This window comes from Scyliorhinus torazame, chromosome 6, assembly GCF_047496885.1.
Source record: "Scyliorhinus torazame isolate Kashiwa2021f chromosome 6, sScyTor2.1, whole genome shotgun sequence".
NCBI classification, from domain to species: domain Eukaryota; kingdom Metazoa; phylum Chordata; class Chondrichthyes; order Carcharhiniformes; family Scyliorhinidae; genus Scyliorhinus; species Scyliorhinus torazame.
This window is the reverse complement of record NC_092712.1, coordinates 113386057-113404610: the sequence shown is the minus strand read 5'-3', so window position 1 is coordinate 113404610 and position 18554 is coordinate 113386057.

Below are 18554 nucleotides of genomic sequence, written 5' to 3'. Positions count from 1 at the left end.
GACTCATTCTCACTTGATATGACGATGTATGGGTCACCTTTTGCTGAAGAACCGATTGGTGGCTCATCCTTATCTGATAGGATGATATCTGTTTTATCTTTCATTGTGGAACCTCACGCAGATGTATCCATCTGCTCTTCTTCTAGCACATCCCTCAGAGGAGTGGCCTTGAGAATTGGGAACATGCAGGAACCATTTTGTGTGCATGAGATGATTCACCATACGCCTCTGGAGCCAGTTTCTCAAGAATGGGGATTATTTCTTCAGTTATCAGCCTATTTGAGTTCACATTTGAGTTGCCGTTATCTGATGTGTCTACTACTGCAATCTCGCTTTCATCCTCTGCATACGCCATCTTAGAGCTTTCACACTTATTGGTGTGCTGCGCAGACTGGGCGTCCCTTGTGATCACCTCGTCACTCCCACCAAACCAACTGAATAGTGTTTCATAGTCGTCCTCATCTGGTTCCCCATCTGAGTCTCCACTTTCCTCATCGTACTCGTGGCCTTCGTAAATAAAATCGTAGTAATCATCAGCAGCATGGGCTGCTAATCATGCGCAGCAAGGTAGCATATTGGTTAGCACAGTTGTTTCACAGCTCCAGGGTCCCAGGTTCGATTCCTGGCTGGGTCACTGTGTGTGTGCGGAGTCTGCACGTCCTCCCCGTGTGTGCGTGGGTTTCCTCCGGGTGCTCCGGTTTCCTCCCACAGCCCAAAGATGGGCGGGTTAGGTGGATTGACCATGCTAAATTGCCCTTAGTGTCCAAAAAATGTTAAGTTAAGCGGGGGTTCCTGGGTTACAGGGATAGGGTAGATACGTGGACTTCAGTAGGGTGCTCTTTGTAAGGGCTGGTGCAGACTCGATGGCCCGAATGGCCTCCTCCTGCACTGTACATTCTATGATTCTGTGATCATCGGAGTCACTATCATCTGCAATGGCTTCTGTAAAGTGCGACATTGCACATGGAATTGTGTGTTCACGTAGGAGGCAACCAATTTCAAAGTCAGCAGTGAATCTTGCTGCAGAACTTTCATTCAACAATCCATGTTGTGGAACTTCAGGAGGATTGAAGAAATTGAAGAAAAAGTAATTTGTTACAGTTTCCGTCACTGTTTTTACGAGTACTCTGACCCTTATGCTTCGGCTTTGTTTTAATGGTTTTCAGTGTGACATTTTTTCCGTTCTTCCAGTTGACCCTTGAAGCACAGATCGAACATTTGGATTATCCCTGATTTCTTAGTTTAATTTAGTGCATTTAGCTCCATATGATGGACAAATTTCACTTCAATATATAATTTTAAAAGGACTCTGTGCTGTATTAGCCAATCTCAGCAGGCTGGTGTCTTCAGTACCCTTAAGAGAGATGGATAGAGAGAGAGAGAGAGAGAGGGAGAGAGAAAGAGAGATGCCTTGCATCACCAAAAGAGTGTATCCCTGATGCAGGAAACATGGGCACTTACAGGAGGTATTGGAGGCCTGTTAATTGCTGCTCAACCAAATTGTTTTGGGGAGGAGAGGTAAAGGGAAAAAATAAATTAATTAAAAGTAAGCATGCTGTATATTTGTCTAGTTTATAACACATTGTTTCTGTTCAGATGCACATTAAAGGAGATGAGTGTTGTAAAACTGCTCTTTTTAATTTAGATATTTGAATTGCACTAGGCACCAGAGGTTGAAAAGGGGCTGAGTATTGATTTGGCCAATAAATAAGAGCAAAGACGCCAACCAGACAAATAAGCAGGGGCTGTTTAGCACAGGGCTAAATCGCTGGCTTTGAAAGCAGACCAAGGCAGGCCAGCAGCACGGTTCGATTCCCGTAACAGCCTCCCCGAACAGGTGCCGGAATGTGGCGACTAGGGGCTTTTCACAGTAACTTCATTTGAAGCCTACTTGTGACAATAAGCCATTTTCATTCATTTCAAGTGAGCAATGCCTTCAGTGGCTTTCAGCCAATGACAAGTTATCTGGGAGCAGGCTGGTTACAGGAGTAATCATATCCGACAGAACACAAGTCTAGTTATACAACTTCCAACTATTTTATTCCTCGTACATAACAGTTTGTCACTATTCACCAAAACATGCACAGGTTATGAAAAATGCTGTGAAACAAAAATGCTGGTGTGTTTAGATTGGCAGAACAGGGCATTTCAGATTTAAACTATTTTCATAGTGGGTGCACATCTGCTATCAGGTTCCTCCACCTGCTTTTACAAATGTCACAATAACTCAGGGTTCTAAAATGTGATTGTTTTTCACTGTGAGGCACCTCATCCATTATAGAAATAATAGGATACATTGATGTTGTTCTTACACCCTCCAGACGGGGACTTATCAGCCTCCTTTTTAATGGTCTTCACGGTGTCACTCTCTGTCGCTCACAGCCGTTAGCATTTCATCAAGATGAAACCAGTGAGTTTGATCTCAAAGGATTACAAAAAATCCGTTGGATAAACCTTCAAGCGGACTTCAGTCCAGGATAAATCATCTTATACACAAATTACATCCATCATATATTTTGCAAATGGTAACTGCTAAAAAGAAATTCTCAGCAGCCGGCTTGTTACTGCCAGTCAGTGCTATTTAAGAAGTGCCACCTACTTCTTGTGCAATGTAACAAAAAAGTCAAGCAAGGATCATGTATAAACATCAAGTTGCCATAAACATGGAACAACTGATTACATGGAAGTGTGTCACAAAATAAGAAAATTGTCAAGCTGAGGTGACGTCACAAACACTTGACAGCAAAGCAAGGGTGGCCCTGAAATTTAACACAGTTATACAGACTTACAGCTCATGCGAAGGAGTTAACAAGATACATCCCTTGTTCTTATACTGTCTTCCCATAATAATGAGTTCCTTGGTAGTAATAATAATAATCTTTATTGTCACAAGTAGGCTTACATTAACACTGCAATAAAATTACTGTGAAAAGCCCCTAGTCACCACATTCCGGCGCCTGTTCGGGTACACAGAGGGAGAATTCAGAATATCCAATTCATCGAACAAGCACGTCTTTCGGGACTGTGGGAGGAAACCAGAGCACCCAGAGGAAACCCACTCAGGCACAGGGAGAATGTGCAGACTCCGCACAGACAGTGACCCAAGCCAGGAATTGAACCCGAGTCCCTGGAGCTGTGAAGCAACAGTGCTAACCACTATGCGACTGTGCTGCCCATGGTACATTATTGTACATTATGGTATGGTACATTCATAAGTATTTGTCATACTTTTTGGAAATGATTGAAAACAAATAATGTTTGACTGCAGCAATGTGGAAAAAGAACTGAACTATGTGGAAATTATTACAGAATTCCATTACTAATACTCAGGAAATTGTGCGGAGAAGGTTGATGCCTGCTGTTATCGAGGCTGAAATTCCACTACACTTTGATGCATTCCTGCAGTGTGATAATCAAGTAATTGTTTTAATCAGTGGGAATGCAGCAGAGCCAGACAGGCCAAGAGTAAAAGAAGCATCCCGGGGGAAGGCAAATGATGGTGAATGTGCAAATTTCCTGTCTGAACCAAAAATGGGAGAAAGATATCTGTTGTTTCCCAGAATTAATCAATCACTGGCAAAAATGGAAAAATGCACAGATTTGAAATACAAAGGCTGGTATTTTGTGATAGCAAGGATGGTGAAACTGTCAGCGTTGGCCATCATTACTCTTCTGAAACTGTCTTATCATTTTAACTTTTAGAAATAAAAGACTGCAGCCAATATGTTGTGCATGTTGAGATTAATCAAGTATAAGATGGAATTTAACTCACAAGTTATACAGTGAAAACATACAGCCCTGACAAATAGCCAGAATCGATCCAGTTCAGTAGGACGGTTAGCATGTGCTTCTTCCTGAAGCCTTCCAAACCACCCAAGACTGTTAATCCAAAGTCAGATTGGATCCAGACTCGAGAGGTCTCCTCTTTACTGCTTACTGTAGCCCTTCCTAACCTTATCCTTTATAACTTTTTCCAGGGGTGGACCTGGGATTCATTATTGTCAAGGCCTCATTGGCCTATAGGTGATCCCCCAGAGGACCAATAAGATAATGTTCTCTTTGTTAACACCATGCAAAGAAGCCCATACTTCTGCCCATGATCAATTCCATGCTATTTCCCTGATCAGTTTCACATTTCTCTAGGGACACAACACTCTTTGAACTTACCCAGTAAGCATCCACATTGTTTATTACTATCTATTCTCAGTTAGTTATGCTTTGACCTGCTCATAGGCCTGTTGTCTTGTCTGATTGGTCTACTTCCATAGAATCCCTACAGTTCAGAAAGAGACCATTCAGTCCATCGGGTCAGCACCGAACCTTCGAAGGACCACCCTACCTTTGTCCAATCCCCCGCCCTGTAACCCCACCTTAAGGGACAATTTAGCATGGCCAATCCACCTAACCTGCACGATTTGGACTGTGAGAGGGAACCAGAGCACCTGGACGAAACCCACGCAGACACAAGGAGAATGTGCAAACTCCACACAATCACCCAAGGTCAGAAACTAACCCGTGTTCCTAGTACTGTGAGGCAGCAGTGCTAACCACCATGCCACCCTGACTGAGCTTGGCCCTTGATGATACAGCTGGGGTATGAGGGTGTCCAGAGGATAGCCTGGGTGGGTTCCCCAATGACGAGAGGCCTTCTGAGGATTCAAAGGACACAGCAGCACTCAGCAGTGTGAGCAGCCAGGGGCCTGTAAGTAGCACAAAGGGGTGCTTTTAAAAGATAGACCGCAGCAATGGCGGTCTGAGCCAGGCCATCCCGATCATGAGGGGAACATCCCAAGTCCCCGAACATGGCACCAAGTCAGTGCTAACTACTGTACCACCGTGCCGCTCCTCTGTATCAAACGTTTTTAACCATAGAATGATACACTGTGTGTGAAAGTCACCATAGTCCCAGATTACCATAGGCTGCTTTCCCCTTTAAGGGGGAGAGCTGACTGGGGCTAATTTAACCTGAGGATCAACACACAACAGCCCAGGGTAAGGTTGAGAAGGTGTGTGTGGTGTTGGGCGTTCTGACACACAGATGAGCCAACACGGTTGTATATGGTACAACGCTATTTTATTTAAACTTTCTATGTACAGTTTTGTCTTGATACTCTGCACGTAGGGATTCCCTGTTTGTGATCTTGTAACAGGTCTTGTCCGTGTCTTTGTCCCCAGACCTACTGTCCACTAGGTGTCGTGCTCGTGCTTTTATGTGGTTGATGTCCTTGTGTGTGATTGGTTGTGGTGTTGTGTGCTCTGATTTGTCTGTTGGTGTGTCCATCATGATGTGTGTGTTTGAATATCATGACATCCCCCCTTTTTACAAAGATATGTGCCTACGTGGTAATAAATATGATCGCGTCGTGAGTGCATCTAAGAGTGTGTGTGTGTTGTGTACAGCATGTGCATATGACGTAACTATTTACATGGGGCGATGTCGGGTGCATCACATGAACAAGGTTGTACCAAAACAGAACATGAATGCGAACGAGAAAAAAAACTTGAACAGTGGTCCAGTCAGACGATATCTGGAACGATAAACAACAACAGGTTATCATATAAAATTGTGTAACTTGTTAGACATATGAACGGTGTTATAAGTCCAGTCTAATGGGCTTGCGACGAGTTCGGGTTGACCGTCAGGGTGGCACACCACTCATCGGCTGGATTGATGGCATTGACCTTGTTGACATCGATGACGGAAAAGCGGAAGGCATCCTGGTCATCTGCATCGCTTAACTGGAAGTCTTGATGCGTGGGCTGGACGGTCCTGGCTTGTCTGCGAGATTGTCGGGGATGTGCAGGATCCATGGGTTGAGCCGAACGACAGTGGGCAGCATAGTGGCCCATCTTGCCACATCTGAGGCACTGTCGGTTTTTAGCAGGACATTGCCCTTTTAAGTGTACAGCTCCACAATTGCCGCACGTCATGACGTCACGGCGTTCGTTGTGCCACTGCGCATGCGCAGTGCGATCTTGCGGTGGGCGTGCCTGCGCAGTGCGTCCCTCGATGTGGCCGTTATTTTGGCGCGCACCAGCGCGGGAGACCGCGAAAAGCACGGGAAGCGGCCGCTGTCGTCCGGGCCGTGGGTCGGGAAGTAATCGACGGCCTGGATGCGTTCGGCGTCGTGGGCGGCCTGGCTTGCCGATTCGACGGCTGGGGACCCCCTCCGTGCCAACTCGGATGCCTGAAATCGGGCAAAACGGCAGGTTGCATTCTCATGGAGGACACAGGCTTCCACAGCAGACGCTAAGGTGAGGCTTTTTATTTTAAGAAGCTGCTGGCGTAGGCCACTAGAGGCAACGCCAAAAACAATCTGGTCCCTGATCATGGACTCTGTGGTGCTGCCGTAACCGCAGGACTGCGCTAGATTTCGGAGGTGCGTCAAAAAGGGTTGAAAAAGCTCCTCCTTACCTTGCAGGCGTTGCTGAAAGAGGTATCTTTCAAAACTTTCATTCACTTCAACCTTAAAGTGCTGGTCCAGTTTGAGGATGACCGTGTCATATTTGGATTGGTTTTCGCCTTCTTCGAACACCAGTGAGTTGAAGACGTCGAGGGCGTGCTGACCTGCGTAGAAGAGGAGCATTGCAATCTTCGTTTCATCCGAGGCACTCTGTTTTTCGTTGGCTCGGATGTACAGGTCAAATCGCTGCCTGAAGAGCTTCCAATTGGTACCTAGGTTCCCCACGACTTGCAACGGCTGTGGTTTGTCGGTGCGGTCCATGTCCAGAATGGCAGGTTAGTTGGCAGGTATCGATCCACTCCTGTACCATGTGGTGTTGGGCGTTCTGACACACAGATGAGCCAACACGGTTGTATATGGTACAACGCTATTTTATTTAAACTTTCTATGTACAGTTTTGTCTTGATACTCTGCACGTGGGGATTCCCTGTTTGTGATCTTGTAACAGGTCTTGCCCGTGTCTTTGTCCCCAGACCTACTGTCCACTAGGTGTCATGCTCGTGCTTTTATGTGGTTGGTGTCCTTGTGTGTGATTGGTTGTGGTGTTGTGTGCTCTGATTTGTCTGTTGGTGTGTCCATCATGATGTGTGTGTTTGAATATCATGACAGTGCGGCCTTCATGATAACCTCAGTCGTTGCGGGAATTGATCCTGCACTGTTTACATTGCTCTATATGAAGAACCAGCCATCCAGACAATTGAGTTAACTGCCCCCAAGAATAATAAAATAATACAAAACAAATGAGAACAAAGGAAATAAACGGGAAGGACTCTTACATTACCAATCAGCAGGGGGCTCTACTCCTGCAGCAGGACAAGACCACTCTCTGAAGATTAAAAAGTTAGAAAGCAAAAAAAAATCAGAAGAGTACCCTTTTCCTCTCTGCACCCAATTTCCACTTTGCTCCAAATTCCCAAATACATTCACTCACTCTGGCTGTGTCCCAACATGATGTGCTCTCTCCCAACTGCTCATGTGCTAATGTTACTGAGCCCGTGCTTCCAATAATTACTTTCTTAAGTAGGGTTGAGATGAGTCACACACTAGTGACGCTTCAACGATAATCAACACCTTACGAGGCCCTATTCAGGCTTCAGGTGATTGACAGTTAACTGTCACTCAGTCAGCCGAGTCAGCTACCATATTAACCTTTTAACTATGATACTTAATTTTAAAAACTCTTTAAAGACATACAAACCCAATTTCCACTTTTCTCCAAGTTTCCAAATACACTCGCTCACTCTAGTTGGGTCTCACTGGATGTATTCTCTCCTAACTGCTTGTGCGCAAATCTTACTGATTTTTTAAAAATCATCTTTATTTTACGGGTTGTTTCTGATATTTTAATCCCACATGTATGTCGCATTCATTTATTTCTATCTGTGTGAAATTTTAATTCTGATGTGAAATGCTTCAATGTGATTGGCTACTTAACCGGCTTGATAACATCACTGTCGTTGAGCTTGTGATGATCCCCTTGACTTAACACCAGATTCATACTAAAATCAGCAAAGTGGAAATCCATGATATGAAGCTAGTTATCTCTATGTGCAGTTTTCTTCGCAGTCGAAAGGCAATTGTTGCTATTTCGCCACTGACTGCCAAAATCCTGGTCATTATATCTGAGCATTTGATTCAATTAGTGAAGTAGTAATTATGCAGGAATTATGAAGCCATTCTCCAACTTTTGGCTATCAGTATGATTGATTGTAATACAGCGCAAATTTAGACGTGTGCTCAAGACAAACAGCTCATGAGCACTCTATATAATAAAAAGTACTGTATTACATATATTAATATAAATATTAGAAATTATGACATGAGGAAAAGGCAATTTGGCCGGTTAAAGCTTATTCACTTTATAATCAATGCACAATTTGTATTCTCATGCAAATCTGTAAATCTCCTGAGGGATATAATCCATTGCAGATAAACCTCCACAAAAGATCATGCTCTAAAACTTTGATCGGTTCCTGCAGGCAGTCAAATTTGAATTCAATCACTCCTCTTGCTGGCTCCACACTCAGATCAGTAAAAGCTGTGGTGGGGGTAAGTTTGGCTGCTGTTCACCTCAGAAAACTAATTGCATCATGCTAGGTGCCAACTGTGGTCAGGCAGTCATAATAGGAATTAGATCCTGATTTGCATAGATAATAGGTCGATTGCTTGTTTCAGGAGAACAGTCTGGATGATGACAGGGCACCCGTCGAACCAATACAACTGACGGTGCAGTAATGCTGAATAAACATGGTTGGATCATGTTGAACCCTTCGGCACCTCTTTACGCAAAGAGTAGTGAGGCCGTGGAATGCCCTACCTGCTACAGTAGTGAACTCGCCAACATTGAGGGCATTTAAAAGTTTATTGGATAAACATATGGATGATAATGGCATAGTGTAGGTTAGATGGCTTTTGTTTCGGTGCAACATCGTGGGCCGAAGGGCCTGTACTGCGCTGTATTGTTCTATGTTCTATGTTCTATGGTACCTCTTTTATGCCTGAAAAACCAGCACCACTTGATCCAATATCTAAACCAGTGAAGTAATGATCTTAGTCATGGTTATATACAAGGTGAGGGCAACTTCGTGAAAAGTTGCCACAGAACGCTCTTGGGCCACTCTACCACCCCTTCAACTCATTCCCAACTGTGTTCTTTCCCAGTATTTGTCTGTGTCGTTCAGTTAGGCTTTTCAGTAAAACGAAAGAGGGTAATTTTAATCTAACCATCCATTTTAAACTCTGCCTCATTAATTTCAGTGGGAAGTAAAATTGTCCTGGAATTAAAATGGCTGGCTGAGCTGATCCCATCAGATTCCTGCCAGGCGAGTTCATTTAAATGGCCTCTAGAGGTAATTGGCACAGCATCAACTGCTTTGGATAAAATTGATTTCACAAATTTAAGGGTAACTGTATGAAAAATTGATATCTGTGGAATGAGGAATAATATGTCATACAAATTTCTTCCTTCACCATTGTGGGATTCTACAGGAAATAAATTAAACCTACCTTTCGTCACTGTCGGAAAAGTGATGATGTTGTACATTTTGAATGAGTCACTGAAAATTGCCATTACATTTTGACTTTTGAGAACATAAACCTGCAACTTTTGCCTGAGTTTTTTTTCCAATGGTTGAGTAATTGGCAATACTGTATATTTGGATGTCAGTAAAATATACTGTACTGTATTAATCACAGAGGATCTATTTTTCATTCTTAATATAGTGCAAAAATAGACATCATAAAGTAGGGGACAATATTTAATATTCCTTTCTGCCTTTTCACTCGAAATTATTTTTGACTTCACGGTCCTACCTGATGTTCATTGTAATAACAGTCATTCTTCATATAAAAAAGCACCATGCGACTGGCTGCTATGGTGAAATAAACCATAAGGGGAGTACGGTAGCACAGTGCAGTTGCTTCACAGCTCCAGGGTCCCAGGTTCGATTCCCGGCTTGGGTCACTGTCTGTGTGGAGTCTGCACTTTCTCCCTGTGTCTGCGTGGATTTCTCCGGGTGCTCCGGTTTCCTCCCACAATCCAAAGATGTGCAGGTTAAGTGGATTGGCTATGCTAAATTGCCCTGAGTGTCGAAAAAAGGCTAGGTGGGATTACGGAGTCAAGGTGGAGATATGGGCTTAGGTAGGGTGCTCGTTCCAAGGGCCAGTGCAGACTCGATGGGCCGAATGGCCTCCTTCTGCACTGTAAATTCTATGATTCTTTGGAACTTGATGGGCCTTGCGTTTATGTTTCACCAAACCTTTTGGAGTTTGGAGCCAAAGTGTACCCAAAATATATAAACGTACGCAAAAACGACAGATCAGGGGTGCAATTCAGCGGATTCAAGTTATAGTCCCCTGAACGGTGCATTTAGCAGGGTGTTTCTGGCCGGCTGCACTGCCAAGAAACATCCGCTACCTAACAGCAATCTGCTGGGTTTTTTTGGCCTCAGGGAGTTTCTTCCTGTGTGGCCGCACAAAGAGGAATTTTCTGCAGGCGAACCCTCCCCCCCCCTTTCAGGCCCCCCACTCCTTTGAAGCCCCCCTCCACCCCAACCTTGGGGAGACGCACAGGAAATCCCCCTTTACCTGGAAAGCCTTCCCCCCCCCCCCCCCCCACCCCCACCCCCGGGTCTGATCCCTGGTAGTGCCAATCTGGCACCTGGTCAGTCTGGCATTGCCAGCCTGGTACCCTGGCAGTGGCCCAGGGCATCCTGCCAGTGCCAGTGTGACACTGCCAGGGTGCCTGGGTGGCACTTCCAGGGTGCCAGAATGGCAGTGCCAAGGTTCCTGAGTGCCACCCTGCCCTCTCTCTGACCATCCGGGTGCCTCCAATGGCCTGGGCAACCCCCCCCCAGGTACCGTTGTGACTGGTCCACATTTGTGGGGACCAGTACGACACAGCACCTTAGCGAGGTCTCCCTTTCAAGGCCGTTGAGCACCAGACGCCAGGTTAATCCGGCGTCCAGATATTTAAATGAACCATTATGCTCTTTTAAATATTCAGATCTGGACCTTGCCCAGTGATGACGAGATCCAGATCGTGCCGGGCAGAGCGAGTCGGGTGACGCACACAAGGCTTCGTGCCCAGCGAGGAGCCCAATTTGGTGCTCCCATATGATTCACCCGTTGCACTCAGATTTGCACAAGGTGCAGCAGGGTCGCTGAATCATGCCCCAGGTCTATCAGTCTGACATAGCAATCAATGAAGAACTGGGAGTGATCATGACTGAGAAACACACCCTCCAGTGAACTTGTTGCAATATTCCTTTAAGAGATATCAGCATGACAGCACTAGAAGGGAAGCGTGGCATGTGATTCTTAGTTTCACTTTTGCTTTGTGCAAAACACATACACACAGCTCTGATGACTTAAAAATTTATATCAATGTTCTCATGTATCTCACCTTAATAAATGAACCCACAATGCGTTTACCTAATTCATTATGAGCAATTGCTGCCTATATCAATACAATAACACGGCACGGTGATCAGTGATGGTAAGGCAGGTGGCAGCAAGGTGAAGTGCAGATATGACAAGGTGAACAGCCTTGGACCATGCAACATGGCACAAGATGATCCATGACATTTTGGTGAGACTACAACAAAGTTGCAGTTTTGGCTATTTTTGAAAACACAGCATGCTGACTGTGAAGATAAACTTTAATCTCAGTGCTGAGCTTGTGCTCAAACAAAGAGCGGGTAAGCAGAAGTATCCCTCATGGGGAGATTGCAGTGGAATGCCTGTCAGTTCTGTGAGTGGAACACTGTGTTGAGAGAACCAGCACCGGGATAGCTCAGTCAGGAAAGGCAAGTGACCTGGGGTGTAGGCCAGATCAATAACAAGCAAGGGAGAGGCAAACAAAACAAAACAAAAACAACCGTCATAAAAACCAGGCAGGAGAATTTTGTAGAATCATAGAATCTCTACAGTGCAGAAGAAGGCCATTCGGCATTTTGAGTGTGCACTGACCTTCTGAAAGAGCACCCTATCGAGGTCACCTGACTCGTGGCACCCGACGTGATGTGGATCACGTCCTCACTGGCCATTGTTGTGTTCCGTGTTCTTTTCTAGCAGGAAGCTACGGAACTGCTGGTGACTTGGCCGAATCAGGATTTATTAATGTACACGTGGTAAGTTAATGATCAGATACAGAGCAGGTTATCACAGAGTTTCTTTAGACTCCCCTGGAATGAGCTGTTAAGCTCATTTAAATGTGCACAGCCTACGTAAGACCCTATTCTCCTGACGCCCGGGAGTCCCACAGCTCCAGGATCCCAGGTTCGATTCCCGTCTTGGGCCACTGTCTGTGCGGAGTCTGCACGTTCTCCCCGTGTTTGTGTGGGTTTCCTCTGGATGCTCCGCTTTTCTCTCACAGTCCAAACATGTGCAGGTTAGGTGAACTGGCTGTGCTAAATTGCCCTTAGTGTCTAAAAAAGGTTAGGTGGGGTTACGGGGATAGAGTGGAGGTGTGGGGATAGGGTGGAGTTATGCGCTTAGGTAGGGTGCTCTTTCCGAGGACTGGTGCAGACTCGATAGGCTGAATGGCCTCCTTCTGCACTGTAAATTCTATGATTCTATGAGTCACTGGCTGCACTCCTGTAGGGCACCAATTAGTCCTCGTCTCCACAAGCATGGTGGCCACTCCGGGGGTTTTGGAGGCAAATAAAGCCTCCGGGTGATCAGGGACAGGGCAAGGCAGTACCCTAACATTCCCCCTGGAACCCGGGCACCCTGGCAGTGTCAACCTGGTACCCTTGCAGTGCCAACTGGGGGTACTGCCTGGATACCAAGTTGGCAGTGCCAGAGTGTCTGGGTGCCTTGGTGTCAGGTTGGCACTACCAAGGGTCGGGGCTGAGAGGGGCTATGCACATGAAGCGGTGGTGGTGGGGGTGGGGGGGGGGGGGGGGTGGGGGGGGGGGGGGTGGGGGGGGAGAGGGGGGGTGCTGAAGAGGCGGTATGAAGGAGCTTCATTAAGGTTGGGCAAGTGAAGGAGAACTCCTGAAAGAGGCCTCAGTGACCCAATAGTGAGTTGTGCTTCCTTGGCGGGGGTGGGGGTGGGGAATGTCCATGTATGCAGGAGGTGGCATTCTACAAGGATGGGGTGTGGCAGACCCTCAAGCTAACTTAGAGATTGGAGCACCCTTTCAAAATGGCATCCCGATCTCCAAGGAGATGGTCTTGCCGGTGAGTTCAGTTCCCCACTGTTGAAAATATTTCAAAAGTGTGGGCTCGACTGCGGAGAAACTTCCCAAGGCCCAAAAATCTGACTAAGTGTGGGTGAATCCAGATCTGGATGTCACCCAAAACGTCGGTGGGAAACACCCCACCAAACTTGCCCAAAATGACACTTCAAAATTTTGGGAGAATTGCACCCGTGCTTTCATGATTGAGGTTTTGTCTGAACCAGACAAGCAATCCATACAAATTCAAGCAATTGGGATGAAGATCTACACAAGCTGAAGATGTCAGGACTAACAGAAGAAGAGATAAACAATCCACTGACTACACTGGAATACCAGTTCAAAATCACATTAAACTTCCGTATCCATTCACTAGAGTTCATGTCGTCTCAATAACAACCTGTGGAATTTATAGTCGCTTCATCAGCTGATGCAATGTGGTAGTAAACGCCATTGGTAGCGACAGTGCATCAGAGCAAAGGCTGATGCAGCTACAAAGAGCTGTCCATTAATCCTAATAGACCTTGCATTAAGGGTGCCTTCAAGCAATAAGAATGACCATCCAATACCCTGTCAGAAACTTATTCATGAAGCCAGAAAATGAAGATGACGTGGACGACCAGACGAGGAACGGCAAACAAGTTTCACATCATCAAACTCAAGGAAAACAGAGATAGCAAATAACCCAACCCAATGAAAATAAAGATGTATCCTTAGATCTACAAATTGTCTTTGTTGACATCTTGCTTGATGATGTTCTCTAAATTGATCAGATACATTTTGCACAGCACAAATGCCAGTACTTACAAGAAACCAATGGTGAAAGATTCTATACTACAGGAACAGTGGGAAAACATCATTGATGGATAACCTAATTCAGTTCAGGATTCCACGAACATGTGAGACCATTTTGGCCTCATCGGGATGACTAGGCATCGCCCAGGGAGCCATTTTTAGAGGCAGACAGGTCACCATATTTTTAACTGCTGTGAAAAAGCCGTTTATTTCAGGCAATTAGGGATGGGCAAAAAATGCTGGCCTTGTCAGAGATAATTGCATGAAAGAATAATTTTTAAAAAAATCTATTCCGGGGAGGCTTGTTCCAGAAGTTGAAGGCCGGCTTTTTCTCCGCCACTTCAGCCCTGAGCACACGTCCTGGCATGATGTTTTCCTTCACACAAGTGCGTGACGGCACATTTTTCGATAATAAAAGACGTCTGCCAGATTTGGACCCAGTCCCCCCTCACATCTGCCTGCAATCTGTTTTTCTCATGGAAATTCTTTGCACTCATACATAACTTTGTATCACCGCAAATTTGTGGACAGTTCCCCTACACCCTTCATCTAGATCATTGGTCTGATCCATTAACCTCTGTAGTCTGTTTTTGATGTCTGCACCTAAGTGCGTGAGAGAGTCAGATCAAGTGACAGTGCATCTTCAGGAACATTGCACTCCTCTTCCTCCACTGGCTGTGGCCGTCAGCAATCTGAAATGAAAGAAAGAGACAGCTGTTAGCTTGTGGCGTGAGAGAGTTGAGAGAAACGAGCGAGTGTCGCGTGTCATCTGCAGCCTGTTATGTGTATGGGGGGTAAGGGAGAAGTCAGAAGTGAAACAAAGAATTAGTTATAAAGGAATCCTGTATGATGTTACTTCCAACATTTATAATGCCCTTGACCTTCAGTCTATCCCCTTCCACTATAGCCAGGATACTCTCTTCAAGGGAGGCCAGGGTATGTAGACAGCCACTACCTCCCCTGGCAGAAGCCTGTTGCCTGGTGTTGTGTCCTGCAAGAAAGAATGCAATGTGTTGTTGAGTTGCTCCTCATCAGTTATAAATAGTCACAATTTACACTCAAGATGCTGAAACTCCATCGTTCCAGGTGGCTGGTGGACCGATAGCACCAGTCTTCACTATAGAGGATACAAGTAACAAACCAGAAATGGTTGTAAGTCAAGAATTGAAAGGAGGGAGAAACTCAAGAAAATTACAATCACCAGGGAAGTGGTACTGAGCAACTTGTTGGGACCATGGGTCCTGATGGATTTCATCCTCGGGTCTTAAAATAAGTAGCTCGTGTGCAGTTGGTGCGTTGGTTTTAATTTTCCGAAATTCACTAATTTCCAGGTTGATAGGATATGATGACTGGTGTGCTAAGGCCTCAACTCTTTATGATTTATATAAACGATATGGACAAAGAGACCAAGGGTAGATTTGCTAAATTTGCTGATGATACCAAAATAGGTAGGAAAGGTGAAGAGCACATAAAGAGGCTACTAAAAGACATGGATAAGTTAGGTGAGTGGGCAAAGATTTGGAAAATGGAGTATAATGTGGGATAATGTGAAATTGTCCATTTTGGCAGAATGCATAATCAAGAAGCTTATTATCTAAATCGCAAGAGATTCCAGAGCTCTGAGGTGTCGAGGGATCTGGGTGTGCTTGTGCGTGAATTGCAAAAGGTTAGTATGCAGATACAGCAAGTAATTAGCAAAGCTAATAGAATATTATGAGAGGAGTTGAATGCAAAGAGTAGGTAGGTTATGCTTCAGTTATACAGGGCATTGATAAGACAATGGGCTTGATTCAGCGGAAAAGTTTCAGTGTCATTTTGGGCGGGTTGGGTTTGATGTTTTGCGTTGGCTGCGTTGGCGAGATCACGGCTTGTATTCAATTGCACTTCGTCCCAAAAATTAGCCCCCACATGAATCTTGACATGTCTCGCCATCTGATCCACCCGACTCGTGGCTCAGCTACTCGCTGCGAACAATAGGGAGCTGCTTTTAAATGCCCCTGACCACTCACTCCCAGTCAACAAGTGAGGATGGCAGCGTGCAGACCTGCTTCTCGCTTTGGGGATGCCGACCTGGCAAGGCTTCTCGATGCCATTGATGAGAAGGAGGGCACCCTATTCCCCCGAGGAGGTGCATTGCGGTCTCCGAATTGCGCCCCATATCTGGCGTACTGTGTACAGAGTTGCAAACCTTAGAACGTAGAACATAGAACAATACAGCGCAGTACAGGCCCTTCGGCCCACGATGTTGCACCGAAACAAAAGCCATCTAACCTACACTATGCCATTATCATCCATATGTTTATCCAATAAACTTTTAAATGCCCTCAATGTTGGCGAGTTCACTACTGTAGCAGGTAGGGCATTCCACGGCCTCACTACTCTTTGCGTAAAGAACCCACCTCTGACCTCTGTCCTATATCTATTACCCCTCAGTTTAAAGTTATGTCCCCTCGTGCCAGCCATTTCCATCCGCGGGAGAAGGCTCTCACTGTCCACCCTATCCAACCCCCTGATCATTTTGTATGCCTCTATTAAGTCTCCTCTTAACCTTCTTCTCTCCAACGAAAACAACCTCAAGTCCATCAGCCTTTCCTCATAAGATTTTCCCTCCATACCAGGCAACATCCTGGTAAATCTCCTCTGCACCCGCTCCAAAGCCTCCACGTCCTTCCTATAATGCGGTGACCAGAACTGTACGCAATACTCCAAATGCGGCCGTACCAGAGTTCTGTACAGCTGCAACATGACCTCCCGACTCCGGAACTCAATCCCTCTACCAATAAAGGCCAACACTCCATAGGCCTTCTTCACAACCCTATCAACCTAGGTGGCAACTTTCAGGGATCTATGTACATGGACACCTAGATCCCTCTGCTCATCCACACTTTCATCCTGTTATTCATTCCAAAGTGAATCACCTCACACTTCTCTACATTAAACTCCATTTGCCACCTCTCAGCCCAGCTCTGCAGCTTATCTATATCCCTCTGTAACCTGCTACATCCTTCCACACTATCGACAACACCACCGACTTTAGTATCGTCTGCAAATTTACTCACCCACCCTTCTGCGCCTTCCTCTAGGTCATTGATAAAAATGACAAACAGCAACGGCCCCAGAACAGATCCTTGTGGTACTCCACTTGTGACTGTACTCCATTCTGAACATTTCCCATCAACCACCACCCTCTGTCTTCTTTCAGCTAGCCAATTTCTGATCCACATCTCTAAATCACCCTCAATCCCCAGCCTCCGTATTTTCTGCAATAGCCTACCGTGGGGAACCTTATCAAACGCTTTGCTGAAATCCATATACACCACATCAACTGCTCTACCCTCATCTACCTGTTCAGTCACCTTCTCAAAGAACTCGATAAGGTTTGTGAGGCATGACCTACCCTTCACAAAGCCATGCTGACTATCCCTGATCATATTATTCCTATCTAGATGATTATAAATCTTGTCTCTTATAATCCCCTCCAAGACTTTACCCACTACAGACGTGAGTCTCACCGGTCTATAGTTGCCGGGGTTGTCTCTGCTCCCCTTTTTGAACAAAGGGACCACATTTGCTGTCCTCCAGTCTTCTGGCACTATTCCTGTAGCCAATGATGACATAAAAACCAAAGCCAAAGGTCCAGCAATCTCTTCCCTGGCCTCCCAGAGAATCCTAGGATAAATCCCATCAGGTCCCGGGGACTTATCTATTTTCAGCCTGTCCAGAATTGCCAACACCCCTTCCCTACGTACCTCAATGCCATCTATTCTATTAGCCTGGGGCTCAGCATTCTCCTCCACAACATTATCTTTTTCCTGAGTGAATACTGACGAAAAATATTCATTTAGTATCTCGCCTATCTCTTCAGACTCCACACACAATTTCCCATCCCTGTCCTTGACTGGTCCTACTCTTTCCCTAGTCATTCGCTTATTCCTGACATACCTGTAGAAAGCTTTTGGGTTTTCCTTGATCCTTCCTGCCAAATACTTCTCATGTCCCCTCCTTGCTCGTCTTAGCTCTCTCTTTAGATCCTTCCTCGCTACCTTGTAACTATCCATCGCCCCAACTGAAACTTCACACCTCATCTTCACATAGGCCCCCTTCTTCCTCTTAACAAGAGATTCCACTTCCTTGGTAAACCACAGTTCCCTCGCTCGACGCCTTCCTCCCTGCCTGACCGGTACATACTTATCAAGAACACGCAGTAGCTGATCCTTAAACAAGCCCCACTTATCCAGTGTGCCCAACACTTGCAGCCTACTTCTCCACCTTATCCCCCCCAAGTCACGTCTAATGGCATCATAATTGCCCTTCCCCCAGCTATAACTCTTGCCCTGCGGTGTATACTTATCCCTTTCCATCATTAACGTAAACGTCACCGAATTGTGGTCACTGTCCCCAAAGTGCTCTCCTACCTCCAAATCCAACACCTGGCCTGGTTCATTACCCAAAACCAAATCCAACGTGGCCTCGCCTCTTGTTGGCCTGTCAACATATTGTTTCAGGAAACCCTCCTGCACACACTGTACAAAAAACGACCCATCTATTGTACTTGAACTATATCTTTTCCAGTCAATATTTGGAAAGTTAAAGTCTCCCATAATAACTACCCTGT